We start from the raw sequence: 20,839 nt of genomic DNA on the forward strand, positions 1-20,839 counted from the left end.
TCTACAACCTGATTAGAAAAAATTAAATCTTTAGCTACTGTCCCGCAGTTACCTGAGGCACTATTTCCTCCTCCTCTTCTTCTTCTTCTCTTCCTCCTCCTCCTCCTTCTTCTTCTAAAATTTTATTTTTTCTTTGTTCAGATTTGGTAAATTCTCTTTATTTGTTCTCAAGGCCACCAATTCTTTCCTCTACATCTCCATTATATTATTAAGCCTATCCCACAAGTTTTTAGTTTGGTTATTGCATTTTTCAGTTCTATATTTCCATTTGGTTCTTTTTTGATAATTTCTATGGCTTGACTAACATTTTCGACTTTTTATTTGTTTCAAGAGGATTTTTAATTACTGTTGAAAGAGTTTTATAATAGCTGCTGCTTTTCAGTGTTGTCATAAATTTTCACATTTTCTTACATAACTTGTGATTTACTTTGTTCTTGCAATGATAGCTTATTTCACTTGTATGTAGTATATTTTGGCTGTTAATTTGGAAAATATTAGGTTCTACAAAAGTACTGTATTTTAGCAGACAGTCATCTTGTTTTGCTTTAGCATGCAGATCCTGGACTATTGGGAAGAGGGTGGCCTCTGGGTCTAATGACAAATTAATTTTTGAGCCTTTGCAGTGTTATCTTTGTCTGTGCAGTTTACCTGATACTACTGGGGTTCCTACTGGTCCCCACTAATTGCTGCCTTAGGTAGTCAAAGGTGATTTGCCAGGAGAGATAGACTGGTTCCTCTAGGTATGGGAAGCAAGTCTCTGGGCCACAAGAATAAAAAGTTCCCCAGTCTAGGTGACTTGTTGTGGCAGGATTCCTCTTGCTGCCAGTTTAAGCAGTATCTGTGAGTGAAGAAGGGAGTTCCATGACTGGTGGAGAAGAGCATTTTTCAGGCCGGGCACTTTTTAGAGCTGGATAGCCACTTTTTATGGATGAGGGACTGCTGCTTAGACCGGGGTTTCTTGTGGAATCTCCTTTGCCGGTGCCACTTTGCTGCCCAAGTGTGTCTCCACAGGTTAGAAAAGGCTCAGGCCTAAAAGGATGAAGGGGCTTCCTGGGCCACAGCACTTGCTCTGACAACATCCTCTACCAGGTGGCCCTCAGCTACCTGGTATTTCTCAGTGGGGAGGAGGATTCTCAGTACCAAGGGAACCAACAGGGTTTTCAGCTGTTTTTCAAGGCAAGGTACGCCTTGCGGATATCCATAGTAACCCAATATCTCTGGCTGGAAAAGAAGGTCTCAGGCTACGAGTGGAAAGAGTTTTAACCTGATACTCTGGCCACATATTGCTAGCAGTCCCAGATTGAACTCCTTTGCCCAGCTGCTGTGGGTGAGACTCCTATTCAATCCAGGGTAGAAATAAGCCTTTCGGGGCTGCCTTCTGTTGTTACTTTGGGAGTCAAGAAACTTGAGATATAGGTGGTTTTCTGCTCATGGTTGAAAGATCTTAAGATGTCCTGCCACTTTCTTCTTTTCCCAATTCTGAGGTTCCTACACAGTGAACTTCCTCCCTCCTCCTTTCACCATTCTCCCGTGGTCATGTCTCACATGATTTCTTGTGTTTAGAATTGTACTGAGTGGGAAGAAGCAGGGAGAAAAAGGTCTACAACATCTTGCACTGACCAGAATTTAGATACAAAGGACAATGGTTTGTCTTAGAAATTCTAAATTCTTTATTTTCTTTTTTTGAGGTGGAGTCTCATACCTGTTGCTCAGGCTGATGTGCAATGGCACAATCTTGGCTCACTGCAATCTCCACCTCCCAGGTGCACGCAATTCTCCTGCTTCAGTCTCCCAAGTAGCTAGGATTACAGGTGCTCACCACCGTACCCGACTCATTTTTTATGTGTATTTTTAGTAGAGATGGGGTTTCACCATATTGGTCAGGCTGGTCTCGAACTCCTGACCCCAGGTGATCTGCACACCTCGGCCTCCCAAAGTGTTAAATTCTTATTATTTTAAAAAGTTTAAAAAATAACTTTATTTGTTTCCAACTGGAACTTAAAGCTTAATTTTGTTTTATTGTAACCACTGTTTATTAAAGACGCTGTTAGAGTTCTTAAAGTTAGTTTACCTAAACTATATTTCCTTTTAAAGCTAATTGCTATGCTTTGGAGAAAAATATATGGCAGGGCCTGAGCTAAACTGAATATTTCTTTCCCTTTTTTTTCTACCAACAAAAGAAATGCATTAGCACATTACTCTGGTTCAGAAGAAATATGAACTAAGGGTAACTAATTTGTTTGGTCTCTAGCTAACTAGAAGAATAAAATATCTTTTTTATACCCTTGAAGATGAGTAGCTTCAATTAATTGCTATATAAGGATAGATCATTAAAATGGTTCTTTAAATTAGTTTCCTTAAATTCTATTAATAAGTAGAATATATGCAACGAAAATAAAAACATCTCATGTGATGTTTTCTGAAAACCTGAACTAATTTATATCAATTTTAGTAGCATACTTTTAATTATAATTTAGTTACATATTTGTTCTCATTGTAAGAAAGAAAACAGAAATCTACTGTACAGTGGTACTTTTTCCTCTTTATTCGAAATGTTTTTACTTCTTATTCTTCTGATTCCCTAATTAAAAGTAAAAAAAAAAAAAAAAAAGTCATTTTTTCTCTATTTTTTAACATAAACATTTTTGCAAGTTACACCCATAGTTTTCCCCTCAATAATTATGGCTAAACACTTAACCAAGTTCTTGTTTAAACCTAAAAAAGAACTCTGGTTTGCATTTCAGTTTGCACTTAAACAACTTAAATTTTTAAAGGAAATTGAATGTGATCTGTTTCTGTGTGTGTGATATTCATTGAGTTTTTATTGGTGGCATAATTTATTATTTTAGCTTCTAGAGTGGCCCTAGAAATAGTGGGGATGACGTGGAGAAAAGAGACTTTAAATATGTTGGGTATATTTTATGACATTACTGGATATAAAAGCAGATGGTTTGCTAATATATCTGTGAATATACTATGTCTGTTTAGTTTATATAAACTAATATAATAGTGCAATAAGGAAAAAAAAAACCCAATAGAACTAGAATATCTCAATTAAAAGTTGCCTATATTATTTTGAATATATTTCCTCATGATTTTGATCCAGTTTGACCGTAGACACACATAGATTGATGTTAAAATGACAAAATATTAATTTTACAAGATTGATTTAACTAGAAGAATGTAAGTTGCAGTGTAAGTTCATTCGTATATTCTCACAATTGTTGAGTTCTCTAAAATGTTGATTTACCTCAGCACTGTTAAAAACGCATGCTCGAGGCTGAGGCAGGAGAATGGCATGAACCCAGGAGGCGGCACTTGCAGTGAGCCGAGATGGTGCCACTGCACTCCAGTCTGGGTGACAGAGCGAGCCTCCGTCTCAAAAAAACAAAACAAAACAAAACAAAAAAAGGCATGCTTACTGGTGAATGTTCAGATTAAGAAATATATTCCATGGATTTTTTCAAATACAAATTGTTCCTTCGACGTTACCCTATACCTGATGGTATTAGGATTAAGATATTAACGCTTTAGATTTGAATTTGAAATTCGATGAAAGTATTGACTAATTACGAAAGGAAAGAATAATACCTTATTATCAAGATGTTATTTTTAGCCAGGAAACTCTGCCAGCAGCCTCACCTTACAGACAACTTTATCTAGTAGTTTACAAGGGACCCACAGTGTACTGTCCTGAAAGAATAAACACTAAGGTGCTTGCTATAAAAAATAAAAGTTATGACGCATAATTACATTTTTTTGGTAAGATTATGAATTGAGTATTACATAAAAAAATCATGTTTATGAAGAAGGTAAATAATTTTGATACCATAGCTGCATTCTCTATCTTATTAGGGAGCAAAACCTAGCCTGGATAGAATAAAACAGTAAGGCAAGAGGAATGTTTTATAAGGTATGTTAAAAGAAAAACTTTAGACAAATTTAGAGAGTTTTTTGAGAAAAAGAACAATTCATGAATCAGTCAGCACTCGGAACCAGAAGACGTTCAGATGGCTCTGCCCAGCGTGTAAGCAGTGAGCCTTGGAAGCAAAGTAGAGAAACCGCCTTATACGCTACAGCAAGGCATCCATCTTCATTGTGCATGGTGTCATTAGTTGGCTGCCTGTGATTGGCTGAAGCATGACTGTTGTTGATGGACTGAAAACTGGATATTCTGGGGAAAACCCCAGCAACATGTATTCCTAAACTACATTTTGGTTTGTTAATGTGCTAAGTCAAATTGCTGTTTGTTAATTAGTAACCCTAAGTAAGGAGACAGCCTCAGGCTAAAGACCTCTTGCATATTTAATTTAACAGCTACTGTGTGCCAGACAGGTAATCTCACTTAAACCTCCTGCAAAACTTGCCAAATAAGTTAAACAGATCAGAATAAGAAAATGCAAAGGCTCAGTGAATTTCATTAAGTTGCTCAACATTACACAACTCCTTTTTTCATAGAAACATAAAGTAAGTCAATTTAATCGACAATTAAGGCATAATTTTTTTACCTATTGTCTGTGTGCTCTGCTAAAACAAAAACTATTCCTGGCCACTTTGTATTCTCCAGAATCTTTCCTTGTATTTGCTTTTGATAAATATTTGTTGTATTAATAGATCAATGTTTTAGGAGGATGGATTGATGGATCAAAAGAAAATAGGAATACATGATTAAAAATTTTAACACAGTTGACTGGGCACAGTGGCTCACGCCTGTAATCCCAGCACTTTGGGAGGCCGAGGTGGGAGGATCATGAGGTCAGGAGACCAAGACCATCCTGACTAACACAGTGAAACCCCGTCTCTACTAAAAATACATAAAAATTAGCCGGGCGTGGTTGGCGGGCGCCTGTAGTCCCAGTTACTCGGGAGGCTGAGGCAGGAGAAAGGCGTGAACCCGGGAGGCGGAGCTTGCAGTGAGCCGAGATCGCGCCACTGCACTCCAGCCTGGGAGACAGAGCCAGACTCCATCTCAAAAAATAATAATAATAATAATTAATCAAAATAAATAAATAAATAAATAAAAATTAACACAGTTTAATAGGATGTGGTTTCTATTTTTTTCCCCCCCCAAATCCAGGCATCATAAAGGTTTCCTCTATTTTCTATTTTAATTTCTTCCACATATCAACGTATTTTCTTCCTGGGTTAGGCTCCTGTGTTTGCTGTACCAAACAATCAGAAACTTAATAGCTTAAAACAGCAGGAATATTTATTCTCTCACAGTTCTGGAGGGCAGAAATCTGAAATCAAGGTATTGCAAGGCAGTCCTCCCTCTGGAAGCTCTAGGGGAGACCCTGGTTCTTGCTGCCTCTAACTTCTGGGGGCTGCCAGCAATCTCTGTCTCTGCTTGGCTTGTGGATGCATCACTCCAATATCTGCCTCCGTCTTTAGATAGGCTCTCCCCTGTGAGTTTGTGTGTCAAAGTTCTCTATTCTTTTATCTCATGAGTGTCTTATAAAGGCACTAGTGACTGGATTGATGGACTATTCAGATAATCCAGTGTAATCTCCCTAGATCAAGCTCCTTAACTCAATCACACTTGCAAAGACACTATCTCCTAATTAATTAACACTTACAGGTTGCAAGCAGTAAGACTTGATATCTTTGGGTAGCCATTATCCAGCCTACACCTCCTCCCATATATCATTATATATATTGAGGATGTTCCATTTGCAGATATGGAAGAAGTTAAGCCTACAAAAAATATAAACTGAAGTTGCTAAATATATCTCTTCCCTTGGATCATGCAGAAAATTAAACTTGTGGAAAAATTCATTTTAATTCAAAAAAGTTAAGGAAGACACTTTTGGAAATTGTGGAGGTGTTTTTATTTATACTGAATTCTGTATGAAATGTCATATTATCCCATACTCCATTCATTGGGAAATAGTTAAAATTTTTTGCATGTATTAGTAATTATTCCACATGACTTCCCTTAAACTTACACCTTATTTAAATGTCTCATCTCTATTTCTGAATTCTGAAGTAATTTTCATTTCAGACTTGATATTTATTAACCTTACACTAAAGAAAGAGCATAGAAAGAAAATTGACTAAAGCAAATGACTGGCCTATTTATTGGCTGAATAAATCAAGATAGAGAAATTAGAAACTCCAAAATTATATCTTACCTTAAAAATAGAGTAATAACTCTCAAAGAGAATTGTGATTGTTCTTTGTGAAATAAAAGAGATAATAGATTGAGAAACAAAGAACCTTACTGGCCTACAGAAAGGAATCTACAAAATTGATGAAAATAATGTCTTTGAGATTGCCATAAAATTAACTGCCTTGTAAATAACATTTTAATACCCATTATTGATAAATTGCTGTTCTGAGACTTCTGAGAGAGCAGCCACCTGGGTCTCTTGGAAAGCTTGCTCTGTGTGAAGGTAACTGGCATGGAAGGACTTCACATCTCTGAGACTACCATACTGTGAGGAAGCTCAAGGTACCATGAAGAGATGCAAAGAAGCATTCAGATAACCACAGCTCCACTCATTATTCAACTGTGGCTTCACGGGTACCCTAGGTGAAAACCATGCAGCAGAGCCCAGTTAATCCCTAGAATTATAAGAGATTATGCTAAGTCATCACATAATTAGAACATTTTCAAGATGAAAATTATGACTCAGTTATAATTTACTTACTCATAATTTAAGTAAATGACCCAAGGTCATATAAATAAATGATAAATTTGGGATTCAAACCTAGTTTATTCATCTTAATGCATTTTTATACCCATCCTCTTATACGATTTCGTTACATGGTTTACTCTGATTGTTGTTTTTCTCTTCCACTGCAGGCAACCTACTGAGGCCTTTTCACCTCATAAACTGGTTTCTCCATATATATAGTTTTCCATCTCCTTCTTCCTTCTCCTCCTTCTTCATCATTAGCATCTTCGTCATCACAACAGTGACAACTTACATTTAGTAAGTCTGAAGTAAATGCCAGGGACCTAGCCTGAGACATGTAACAAGAATTTGGTATCTTTCATTAAATATCTTCCCAACCCATCCCACACATGAGAGTCAAACTGTCATCTCTAGATTCTGTGTTTATTAAACCACACTTTACTTAAACATTTCCTTTTCTTTTGGATAGAGACCATATTCTCTATGGCATTTTTATTCTAGAAGGCAGTGTGGAAAATAAGCATGGATATTGAGGTAAATTTAGCTGGTAATAATTGCCATGAAAAAAATAATAAATTAAGCAATGTACAGGTTGAGCAAGCTAATCCTGAAATGCAAAATGCTGCAAAATCCAAAATGCTCTAAAATCTAAAACATTTCGAGTGCTAACCTGAGGTCATAAGTGGATAATTCCATGCCAGACTTCATGTGATAGATCACAGTCAAAACACAGTCAAAACTTTGTTTCATGCACACAGTTATTAAAAATATGGTATAAAATTACCTTCAGGCTAAATGGATAAGGTGTATATGAAACATAAATGAATTTAAGTTTAGACTAGGCTACTATCCTTAGGATATCTTATGTATATGCAAGTGTTCCAAAACTCAAGCAACTCCAAAATCCAAAACGCTTCTGATTCTGAGCATTTTCGATAAGGAATTCTCAACCTATAGTAGAAGGGGCACCATGGGCACAGTAAGGCAGGAGATTACTCAGCATATAGTGTCAGCTAGGACTGTCTGAGAATATGACAGTTAACCTGTGATTTGAAAGATGGAGGCTGGGAGTGACGGCTCACACCTGCAATTTCAACACTTTGGGAGGCCGAGGCAGGAGGATTCCTTGAGGTCCGAAGTTCAAGACCAGCCTGGCCAACATGGTGAAACTGTCTGTACTAAAAATACAAAAGTTAGCTGGGCATAGTGTTGCATGCCTGTAATCCCAGCTTCTTGGGAGACTGAGGCACAAGAATTGCTTGAACCTAGGAAGCAGAGGTTGCAGTGAGCTGAGATCGTGCCACTGCGCTCCAGTCTGGGGACAGAGTAATTCAAGAGACTAAAATCATGTGGTTTTTTTTTTTTTTTTTTTTTTTTTTTTTGCTCGGAATATAATGATTAAGGAGTTTAAGGAGGAAGCAGCATTTAAAAAAATATTATACAGATTTTTGGGGGTTGTGTAATATTAAACACTGCAGTAATAGGAAATTTGACTTTTATAACTAGTATATTTTAAAAAACAATGAAGTTGTTAAATAAAGGGGTTAACATGGTATGATTTACAACTACTATTCATCAGGGCAGATGCAGAAGCAGGGAGAACATGAAGCGACCCTTGTAGAACTGAATTAAGAGCTGCTTGCAACTTGGAATAGATGATGGCAATAAAGATAAAGGTGAATGCCGGAATCAATAGGATATCCTGGCAGGTTGGATCTGAGGAATGAGGAAAAAGAGAAGAACGAGGAAAGTCTATGAACATTTGCTGCAAGGAGCTATAGAAGGCAGGATCCTCTTACAGTGTTTATCCTGAGAGACTGAAGAAAACATTTTTGAAGAGCTCTATTTTATTTAGTTTAAAAGGCCTATTAAAATCCAATATATGAATGTAATTGTTTAGGCAATAAATATATGGTCTGAACAAGAAAGGATTGCTTGGAAAACATCAGCAGGTAGAGTGATAGGACTGAATGGAATCATTTTGTGAGAAAGATAGAGAAGAAGATGCAGGGATGATTTCTGTCGGATGTGCAAGGTGAGAGTTTAGAGCATGAACCACGAGCAGGTGATAGAGAAGGGAAGAAAAGTGATGTAAGCAACCTAGACTGTGTGTTCAGAGTGACAGCCAGATTTTTAGATCTGGTCCTGTTTGCGTGTCAGTCACTTGCCAACACCTCTGAGTCACTCACAGATTTCCAAGCAATTGTGTTGAAACAACCCCCTTTTTCATTCTTAATTCTACACATTCCTTTTAAAAATTAATTTCTTTCTAACTCAGTCTATTCATGGTTCAGGACTCGCCAGACTCCTACTCTCACTGGGCAGGTAGGCAAAGTCTCTACATTGATGAAGTGCTAATCCCTCGACCCTCGTCATAGTCAGGCAAGCATTGGCTTCAGTTGACATGAAGTGTTGGGGAGAGAAGTGAGAGATTTAACTACTTTAACCTCAGTGTTGACTTCACTGCTTACAACTATTTACTCCCTATATATTAATATATCCTTTAATATGTCCCCATGTACTGCATGTGTGTGTTCTGTTTCTGTAATTAGACTATAAACCCACTGGGAACAAAGCCATTTCATGCATTTTTTTAAGCCCTAGTGTATATTAATACAGTGACGTGCAAATGGTTGATAATAAAAATATTAGCTAATGGTAAAAAAAGAATTACAACTAGATATTTATAAGCCTCTCTTTTACCAGCTTAGGTAAAAATTACATTGAATTAATTCTTATGTGCCATTAACTCCTTCCAAAGGTCTTGAAGCTATAAAATAATATGTGTTTATTGAATATAATTATACAACATATCTTAAGCACCAATACATCTATTTTTTGTGAACCATAGTGAGTGAGGTATATCTATCTTACAATGTGATTAATTATCATATTCTTTTGTATTTTGATTTGGGTGTTTATTATATTTTTTTCTATTTTCAGCTGTATTTGTTTTATTTTTCCTCTTAATTTTTAAATTACTTGAGAAAGAGTGAAAATCTTTTGTAAACTTTCATAACAATTAAAGTATTAGTCTGCAGTGATAGTACTCAATACATGTAATTGATCATTTTATTAATTGCCTGTCTCTGTAAACTTTGGTCAAAGTCAGTTCGTTTGTTTCACAAGAGTATGGTGTATACCAGCCAAGACATACAAACTGTTTCCTAGAGGAATAACTTGCAGGTCCATGGATTTTTAATAGATTTTTATGATGTTGGGTAACTGTCCCATAACATTAAGTTTCTGTGTTTACCTGAACACTTAGAAGAATATAAAGGCGTCTTAGCCTTAAACAAAATATTTCTGAAAAAAAATCATTTAATGATGCTTATAAAATGAATGAGAAATACAACAAGTATGATTCTGGGAAATCTCAGCAACATTTCTCAGAAAAAAGAAGTGATAGTCTCACCGTTGTCCCTAACTGGGGAAGCAATTTTATCCCTATTACTCATAAAGTGATAACATTTTATTCTTATATTATTCGTTTTGCAAAAGAATGTAAGTGTTGACAAAAAGAGTCAAATTCTGTAAAATACAAATTTTGTAAAATATTTTAAGAGATTTATTCTGAGCCAAATATGAATGACCATGACCTGTGACACAGTCCTTGGGAGGTCCTGAGAACATGTGCCCAAGGTGGTTGGGGTACAGCTTAGTTTTATATATTTTAAGAAGGCGTGAGACATCAATCATACACATTTAAGGAATACATTGGTTTGGTTCAGAAAAGCGGGACAACTCAAAGCGGGGACTTCCAGGCTATAGGTAAATTTAAACATTTTCTGGTTGACAATCGGTTGAGTTTGTCTAAAGATCTGGGATGGACAGAAAGGAATACTCAGGTTAAAGATAAAGGACTGTGGAGACCATGTTTTATTGTGCAGAGGAAGCTCCCAGATAACTAAGAGAACAGAGAGACAGAAGGTTGTGAATTGTTTCCTATGGGACTTAAGAGGGTGCCTGGCTCTTAGTTGATTATCTCCTGGATTTGGGAAGGAAGGAAGGAGGGAAGGAAGGAAGGAAGGAAGGAAGGAAGGAAGGAAGGAAGGAAGGAAGGAAGGAAGGAAAGAAAGAAAACAAAGGGGGAAGGGGATTATCTATAGAATGTGGCTATTTCCCACAAGAGACTTGGCAGGGCAATTTCAAGGTATGGCAAGGAAATATATCTCGGGGTAAAGCATTTTGATTTTCTTCTTTGTTATGCCAGAGTCAGATTGGAAAGTAAGTTACAATATACAGGGCTAAATAAATCCCATCTGATTAGAATTTATGGTTTGTAGGGCATGACTCCCCAGACCCCTTACAAAGGAATTTGGATAAGATAAAAACCAGAGCTTAATCCTCATAAGAGTAACAAAATAAACACACACATGCGCACACAAAGAAACAGAACAAAACTTACACGAATTAGCTTTCATTTTTTTTTTTAAACATGGGAATTTAAATGTGACAGTCAGAACATTTTAGTCATATTAAAAGTTAGTGCACCAGATTTCAAGTGTAGATACCATCTAACTAGATAAATATTCTCCTGGACCATTGTGGCTCTAGTTCTAACATTTAACTGTTTTCCTCATAACCAAAGGATTCCAGTATACTGTAGCAGATTATAAGGCAGTAAAATGCATTACCCGTCTCTTATTCCTTCTTAATATGGTGCATGTTTAACAAACAGAGAGTCATAGGTTATATATTTTATATAATATTATGGGAGATAATATTATCAAGATAATGCTTGATCCTTAACATAAGACCTTTCTTCTCCATCCCCAGTCCAACATTTGCATTTCAGGAGTGTCCTTATCTTTTGTTGTCTGGCGTTCTGCAGTAGTCTATTAACAGCTATTAAATGTTTATAATCACAATCACCTCAGTTTTCTCCTTCACCTACTGCCAAAATGATCTTTGTAAACCGAAGCTCATTCTTCTCCTTTAGTGCCCACCACTGGAAACTCTGTAAGTGTCCCTAAGTTGCTTTCTTTGATTTCACACTTAACACAGATATTTATTTAGTTGTATAATTTAGACTGTTGTGCATATTTCTATTATTTTATTTATAGTAACAATTTAAATTTTAGACAAGAATGTTCCGACATATTAATATGTCCATTTTCTGAAGATTAATGCAAGTTTCCAAATCAAATATTCAACTGTAAAACCAAATAGAAAATATGAAGACGGCAATGTCATCAGTTTCTAATGTGCTTGGGTTATTTTCATGTGCATAATTTCAAGAACCCCGTGTAACCCAATTAGCAATGACAATAACTTCACTCCAAAATTCTGGAGAAGTTTACAGATATTGCAAAAATGTGTACTCATTTGCCAATTGTTTAATGCATCAAACGTAACAACCACATATTTTAAAAATATTTATTTGGTAAGTAAGTAAGCATTATCTAGGAAATCCGTATCATGGTGAAAAGAATTCACTGTGACCTTCCAGACAACTCATAGGCAAGTTTACAGGGTATCAAAAAACAGTATTATTTTATGTTATCAGTTTATTCAATTCACTTATTACCTGATCATTGAGGAAATGACTTGCTGGTTTACTACCTGTCACCTAGTGAGTTGACACCTGTAATCATATAGAAACAGTAACCAGACTGCAATGATGATTCGTAGTTTATTTATATTTGGATTCATTTTCATTTAAGTATTGCTATTGATAGGTTAGAGATGAAACAGCTTGAGTGAATTTTTTTTTATGACTTAATAAAAGAAGCTCAGTGCTCTTAACTCGGGGTCAGTGGGATTTTGAGACACCAGAACAAGTGGCTAAAGAAAGCTAGAGACTCATTTGATAAGTATCAATTAATTCAGCTAGCCATTTTTTGTTGTTGTTGTCACAGAAAATATAATCAAGCAGCACATAGGTCTGTGTATTCTCAATTATCATTCAATCACTCCATAACAGTTATTTGTAACTCTATGGAATGGTGACATTTGGGAGGAACGAGTGTGAGCCTCTGAAGAAAGGCTACTAAGGAAAAGAGAAACAGCCATGGCCATGTTTAAGCTCAATGTGAGTACATTTATGTGTCACCTTGGGCCAGGATATGCCCCAGTATTTGATCGAGTATTATTCCATGTGTAACTATCAAGGGCTTCTGGATGAGATAAGCATTTGAATCAGCAGATTCAGCAGATGGCCCTCCCCAGCGTGGGTGGGCCTCATCCAATCAGTTTAAGACCTGGATGGAACAGTCTAAGGAAGACAATTTCTTCTCCCTGTCTATCTTCATGCTGAGACATTGATTTGTTTTCCTGCCTTCAGACTCAAGTGGAAATACTGGATCCTCCTGGTTCTCAAGGCTGTTAACTTCTCAGACTGGAACGATGTCATTGGTTTTCTTAGTTCTGAAGCAATCAGATGGGGACTGGAACTATGCCACTGCCACTCCTGAACCTCCAGCTTGCTGAGTACAGATTCATCGCTGCTTGAGTCAATGCCTTGCAAGAAATAAATAAATCCATCTTATTGGTTCCGTTTCTCTGGAGAACCTTAATACATTCTGTATTCTAACATAAGTTGAATTCAACAAAATATGACTAAAATGCATTTAAGTGAAGAAAATTAAAAATGTATAATTTGACTTTCACTCATTTTTTACATTATATTTTTATCAAGTATTTAGTAATTATTAATTAATCACTTATTGTGAGTACTGTGTGCTAATAATTGTTCAAAGTACATGAGATGGTATAGTAGTGAACCAAACAAAGATCCCAGCTGTCATGGAGCTAAGTCAAATAGTAAATAGCAAAACAATACACAAGCAAGTGATTTGTATATTGGAAGGTGATAAATCATTTTGTGAAAAAGAAAAATATAGGTAAGTTGAAGGGGTCAGGAGTGCTGAGGGCAGGTGCATTTAGACATTTCACACAGTGGTAGAACGGTCTTCACTAAGAAGACGACTTCCATGCAAACCTTAAAGGAGTGTGAAGTTTCATTACACAAATACCTTGGGGAGTAATATACCAGATAGACAGAAGAGCCAATTCGAAGGTTCTAAGGTGAAACACACGTGGAATATTCAAGGAAGAACGAGGAGGCCAATGCATCTTGGGCCTGAATGATCTCAGTTGGAGGTGAAATAGGATAAAGCCAGAGCAGTAACAGGGGAAGTGAGCTCATGGGCCTTGCTGACCAGTGTTAAGAAATAAACTTTTGCACAGAGTGAAATGGGAAGTTATTCCCAAGGCTTGAACGCAGAGGAACGATGTATTTAGTGATTGTTTTAAAAAGAGCACTCAGGCTGCTGTCTTGCAAATAGGCTGGAGGAAGGGAAGGGTAGAAGCAGTTAGCACAGCTGGAGGTAATGTCAGTAATCCAAGCAACAGATGAGGACAAAGCAGAGAAGGCTGATTGCAGTAGATGTGGTGAGAAATGCTTGGATTCCAGGTATTACACAAGATATTTCCCTGCACGTAGAAGATGGGCTGTAAGAAGGGACAAGAAACATTCTGCCAGATTGTTAGCTTGAGCAACAGGAATGTGGATTGTCATCAATCAGTATAAGTAAAATAGTGGGTAGAATAAATTGGGAAGAATGGGAGTGAAGTTAGGGGATTGTTAGTTTTTATCTATTAGACAACCAAGATGATGTAATCAAGAATGCTGTTGGATATGAGTTTAGAATTTCGGAATAAGATGTGCTTGGAGTTAAATATGTGAGAGTTATCCCATAGATGGTATCAAATGCCTCAAAACTTAAACAGATTTTCAATGGAATCAGTGAAGAAGACACTGAGAAAACAGGATGTGGACCTCATCTTTGGGAATAAAAGGAGAAATCAGGAAAGAAAAGTGGAAAACAACAACTAGAGAAACACAAGGAAGCTCAAGCGAATGGGAACTTACTGGAGACAGAACCTGAGTAAAGAAAGTCTGAGGAGAACAGGGAGACATTGTTAGATGTTGCTAATAGGCCAAGCAGGAGGAGGAGCAATAAAAGACCACTGAATTCAGCAATGTGGGGATCGTGGGCAACTTTTATGAAGCAAGTTAGAAGAACAGTGGGATTGAACCTTAATGAATTATGTTGAAGTGCCATGTATACAGTCCCATCATCTCTTTTAACTTATGACAGTTACACCTAAATATTTTATAAGTCGAATTAAATTTAAGAGTATCTTGTTTCTTGCCTGGGCTTCTTGACTTTTAGTTATATAAAAATAACCAATAGAGATGTATCCTATTTCCAATGTACTTGGGAATATTTCTTAAATAAAATAAAAGAAAGTGGAGAACTGTTTTCTAGTTGCAGAGTTTGTGTTTGCATTATGTAATAAAGAGTACAAGCACTATCTCCTATTAAAGATCTCCCTATGAATCTATAGGGTCCCTAAATCTCTGACATTAATTCCATTCTCCGACATGTTCCAAGATGATATGACTACGCTTCAGCAAGTTCTTACTGAATTGAGTGGCGATCGATACATTACATTCAATAATCTCCACTATTACCTCAATCTGATTACTTTATTTAGGTGGCTAGTGGGAGCTGTATGACAACAAGACAGAGACAGACATAAGCAACCTGAGAGTGGAAAAGAGCAGAGCACTCCTAAATATAGCCATGGATGTTTAGAGCATCGAATGTGTTACAAAAACAAAAACAATCATAATTTGATTTAAATGTAGTAATTCTTACTATCATACATACTTATGTATAAAACTAGCTAAATCTAATTCCTTGATATCGTATAATGTGCCATCCCAATATACGAACCACAAATACTAAGTGGTAGTTCTGCTCCTCAGCAGTCCCCGCAAACTTTTTGTCTTTTTGGCACCAGGGACCAGTTTCCTGGAAGACAATTTTTCCACGGATGGGGGTGGGAGTGGGGGGTCTGGTGGGGGGAGGGTATGGTTTCCTGATGAAACTGTTCCACCTCAGATCATCGGGCATTAGTTAGATTCTCATAAGGAGCACACAACCTAGGTCCCTCACATGCACAGTTCGCAACAGGGTTCGTGCTCCTATGACAATGTACCGCCCCAGCTGAGGTGACAGGAGACAGAGCTCAGTAATGCTAGTTAGCCCACTGCTCACCTTTGCTGTGCAGCTGGTTCCTAACAGGCCATGGACTGGTACTGGTTAGTGGCTTGGGGGTTGGAGACCCCTCCTATACCTTAAATACATGAAAGGATCATCATTTTTAATGTCCTTCAATACTGCATGGCACAATTCCTAAATGTCAAAACAATCAAACCGCTGTTTAGGATGACAATTATATATTTTGTGATATAAATACCACAAAGCATATTTAACCACTGATAAAACAACTCAAATCAATTCAAACAGGTAAAAATCATTTAAACAGATAGTTTCAATTCTATTTAATTCAGTAAATATAAATTATGCTTACAGAGCTCAGTAATGCTAGTTAGCCCACTGCTCACCTTTGCTGTGCAGCTGGTTCCTAACAGGCCATGGACTGGTACTGGTTAGTGGCTTGGGGGTTGGAGACCCCTCCTATACCTTAAATACATGAAAGGATCATCATTTTTAATGTCCTTCAATACTGCATGGCACAATTCCTAAATGTCAAAACAATCAAACCGCTGTTTAGGATGACAATTATATATTTTGTGATATAAATACCACAAAGCATATTTAACCACTGATAAAACAACTCAAATCAATTCAAACAGGTAAAAATCATTTAAACAGATAGTTTCAATTCTATTTAATTCAGTAAATATAAATTATGCTTATTAGAAAGTTCAGGACTAATTGATCTTTTTTTACAAGTTCATAAAACAAAATTGAACCTGTTCAACTCACCATCTCAAGACCATGTTTGTTTGTGCAAAATAAAGTACCCCATTTTAATTCTATCTAATTACATGTTTTGCAGTTTCATAAATACGTTTTTTCAACAATGCTTCTAAAACATTACTTTCTTGGGAATATAGGTGTACTTTTAAATATCATAAAATTTGGGGGCTTGCTATAGCTTATTTCATATTAAAATAATATATTTTCTATATTAATTGTTCTAAGATGACTTTATTCAAATATATTAAACAGAAAAGAACTTCTAAAGAAGTAAATTTAATGTTTTCTAAGTATTTTATTAGGCACTAAATTAAAATCATGCCTTTAAGTTTCTTTCTGAAAACCCCCATCTTTCTTTCCTTGCTTCACTGAATACCCTACAGCTTCCCAAAGGGTAAAATAAATAAAGACTCTAATAATGAGTAGTTTCCCAAGGCACATCTTGTCTTGATTTGGAATACTTTTAATGAAGGCAAGAATAATCAGTCTCCACTGTGTTTATCAAATCTTTGGAACTTTGTAGTACATTTTTTTTTTCTTTTAAACATATAAGTGATTGCACAGGCTTCCTGTTCAAATTGGTAAAGCTTCTTTCAACTATTTGAATGATGTGTTTTGACACAGAGTCTCCAACTTCTTAATTTAAAGGCAGGTTTATCATCAATAATGGATACGATTATGATGAGTGAAGGTTTACTGATTTCCTTCTTTGCTTGTCACCCAGGGCTCTGTGAGTGGTTTCCTGTTTCTATCACACTTGCCTCTATCACACTTGTCATCTCCCCCCATGTCTAATTCTGTAAAAGGGTTGAACACAAAATTGGGTGTATATGAAGTTTTGGTTAATTTTATTTGTTGTTATTCATTACAAAGTGGTTTATTTCATTTACAAGGTTGTTCAGGAAGAGGGCAGCAAACTGGACAAACCTTTGAGTTATACACCTATTTAAACAAATACAAGAGTATTTTAGGCTATTCATAAAACCAACCCGAGATAAGTCGAACCCTTAAATTCAACTGCAGTGAAATGGAAACTATAGTGAAGAATAGATGTCTAGTAAACTGAGGAAATAAAACAAATAAAATCATTCCCAGATTTTCTCAACTGATCTGTCTTAAAATACTTGGAACACAACCTTTTTCCTCTGTGTGTTACATGACCGCTTTTTGATAAATTAGGTTAATTTAAAACATATAATTACCTAATCATCAAAAACACATCTAGAAAAAATGTTGAAAATCATCTATCCAATTATTTCATCTTCATATTTAAAATACTCAAAGCTTATTATTTAACAAAGTTCCTGAAGAAGAGTGCTTGAAAAAGAAATTTATGTTTAAAAAATTGAAATTCATTTGTGTTACATATGTATGCATGTATGACATCATTCTCTATAAAAGTCATAATCAAATTATTGAAGACAATTAAATGGTCATCTTGAAAGAGATGTTTACTTATCATTCTTGATCTATGCTCATTCATTTTTACAATTTACACAAGTATTGAAGTGGAGATGAGTGTGGTCTAATAAGGATTGTTTTTTATCTTCTTAAGTTAGATTCACTCTGCTGTTTACCTGTTATTAGTAAATGGTTTCCCCCAAAACAATGACAAAAAGCATCTGTAATGACATTGGAAAATAATTAATCTTATATGGGAAATATAATTTATTTAATAATTGTTAATTTAATAATGTTAATTGTATGTCATTAATTTATACTAGACATTTTATATAAATTATCAAATGTAATTTGCAAGTTTCCACATGATAAAGCTTAATTAACATTTTTAAAATGAATCTGAAGATTAATTTATTAAAATAAAATCTGCAACATTATTTATAAAAAATACTGGAACTGAAATATAAATTCACGGCAAACTGAGTTCAAAATTTTATGAGTGTTTTCGCTATGTTGTCACATCTCTATTAAAGCACGTGTAACGGCAAGACGTGGATAATGTCAGTAATTACACACTGCAGTGGCTCAGTCTGAATAAATAATCCGCATTCACAAGGACTACACCGTGCAATAGTAACCAGTATCCACATGTGGCTATTGAATGCGGTTAGTTGAATTGGGACGTGCTGTAAGTGGTGTAAAATACATGCTAATTGCAAAGTATTGTTTCATAAAAATAAGACAAAATATAATTAATATTTCAGATTGGACACATAGTAAAATAATATTATATTTAGGTATATAGAGTTAAACAATACATATTATTAAAATTAGTTTTCTCTTTTTTGTAATTTAGTTTTGAAACTAGTTTTAAAATTTAATTTATTTAAATTTAAAGAAATTCTCAAATTTAAGAAGATACATTTAATTTAAAATTGCACATAGGACTTATATATGTGTGGTTCACATTCTATTTCTGTTGGACAGTGCTGTTCGACAGCACTTTTGTTTGTAATAAATGACATTATTAATGATAACAATGCTGAATGAAAAATCATAATGGAGAATACAAAAAGTACACACATTTGAGAAAAATACCTGTCAACCTTTTAAGTTTCTTATACATGATAAGATCTCTTGAGGTTTCTATTTCATTTTCCCTGGGACCTGGGGGAACCACACTCATTATATGTGTCACATGCAGTGACAGGTGTAGTTACAGCTGCAAAAAGATCTCCTTTTATATCTCAATTTCCATGTTCTGAGAATGAAGAATATTTCACCTTTCATCTGGAAATTTGCCATTATACAGCCTCAGGCCAAAAGCTTTATGTTTTTAAAAAAACTTCTTAAAAATTGTCATGAGTGGCAAAGGTACGCTTTTTTTCCTTTGCCAAACATTCTGAATAAAATTACTTTATTAAGTAAATTAAAATTATGAATATATAAAATATTCAATAAGGACAATACATTTTTTACAATGACAAGCGTTATATTTCTATCCCAGATGTGATTTACATCATCGATCAGTAGTATCTCAATAATTCAAAATGAGAAGAGGAAAGCATGCCATGAATTCACATTAGAAATGTTAAACAGTTAATCATGCGCTCTTTTTACTTAAGATGATAAAGATCACCCTTTGACTTAGCTTATCATTTTTGCATTTCTGTCCACAATTGACTAGTTGTTATGAGAAGCCAGGCTTAGAAATTTTGCTTCGGGGCAAGCAGTTGTGGAAATTATTCTGCCCTCTTATCTCTTTGAAGCACGTCTAAGTAAAGTCTAGAAATCCTGTGTTTTTTTCTTGCATAATGGGAAGTTCCTAATTATAAGTGCTGGCTTGAGAAACCCATAAAAATCTCTTTGTTCATTTGAAATAGCTACAAGGTTTAGGGGTCTTTGTTGTTCAATATCTACTGTGATTATGAAAGTTACACGAGGGAACAGACAAAGTCTCAGAAGTCTTAGCAGTATTTTATCTTATAGCGACTGGGGTGTCACATATAGACAAAGGTGTAAGGTTTCATCAGCTAGTTTAAGAATTACTAAAGATTACGAGCTTAACCACAGAAAGGATTTATACAGGTATTCATACAACATATGTATTGAGTTGTTTATTATGCGCTTTACTCATGCTAAGTACTGGGAGATACAAAGGTGAAAAACTAACAGTCACAATTTTTATTTCTAGAAGGATAGTAGCTTATAAGATTTTCTCAATCAAAATTAATAAATCATGGATAAAATCCAGCCAAAAACTTTGTAATCCACAAATGAATTAAAAAAATGTAAATGACATGCAATAACTAAATCAAAGACAAAAACATAATCCTGGGGGTAAGAGAGCACCAAGGCTGATATTAACCCTGAGGGTTTCTGTTCTCTAGTAAGAACAAATTCTATGGTCACACTTTTCTTTTTCCATTTTAGCACAATGACTGCAGAATATACTTGAAAAGCAACATGTTGACATAATTAAAATGGCATTTTTCATTAAGAACAACTTTATATCTAGCAGTATCTATTAATATAGTAATCAGTCAAGTGTAGTGTTTCTCTAAATATCCCTTTCCATTTTATATGTTTAAAAATATCCAGCAGCATGAAAACAGCAAGTCCTGAATTTTACCTCCAGAAGGATGTTTCCAGCCCTCAGACACATAATATGGGATAAAGAGTCTTAGATGATATGAGTCACTCACTCACGTCAATCAATTATAATGATATGGTTTAAACATGCACCTCCCCACCCCCCACTTCATGCACTGGAAAGTTAATCTCCAATGTAACAGTATTGAGATGTGGGACCTTAAAGAGGAGATTAGATCATGAGGATTTTGTCCTCATGGATGAATTAATGCCGTTATCCTGGGAGTGGGTTTCCTATAAGAATATGAGTTTGACCCCTTCCCTTTCTTCTTTGCCCCTATGATGCCTTCCACCATGTTATGATGCAGCAATAAGGTGGTCAACAGATGCCAGCCCCTTGCTCTATGA

Source organism: Chlorocebus sabaeus, chromosome 7 (assembly GCF_047675955.1).
Source record: "Chlorocebus sabaeus isolate Y175 chromosome 7, mChlSab1.0.hap1, whole genome shotgun sequence".
NCBI classification, from domain to species: Eukaryota; Metazoa; Chordata; class Mammalia; order Primates; family Cercopithecidae; genus Chlorocebus; species Chlorocebus sabaeus.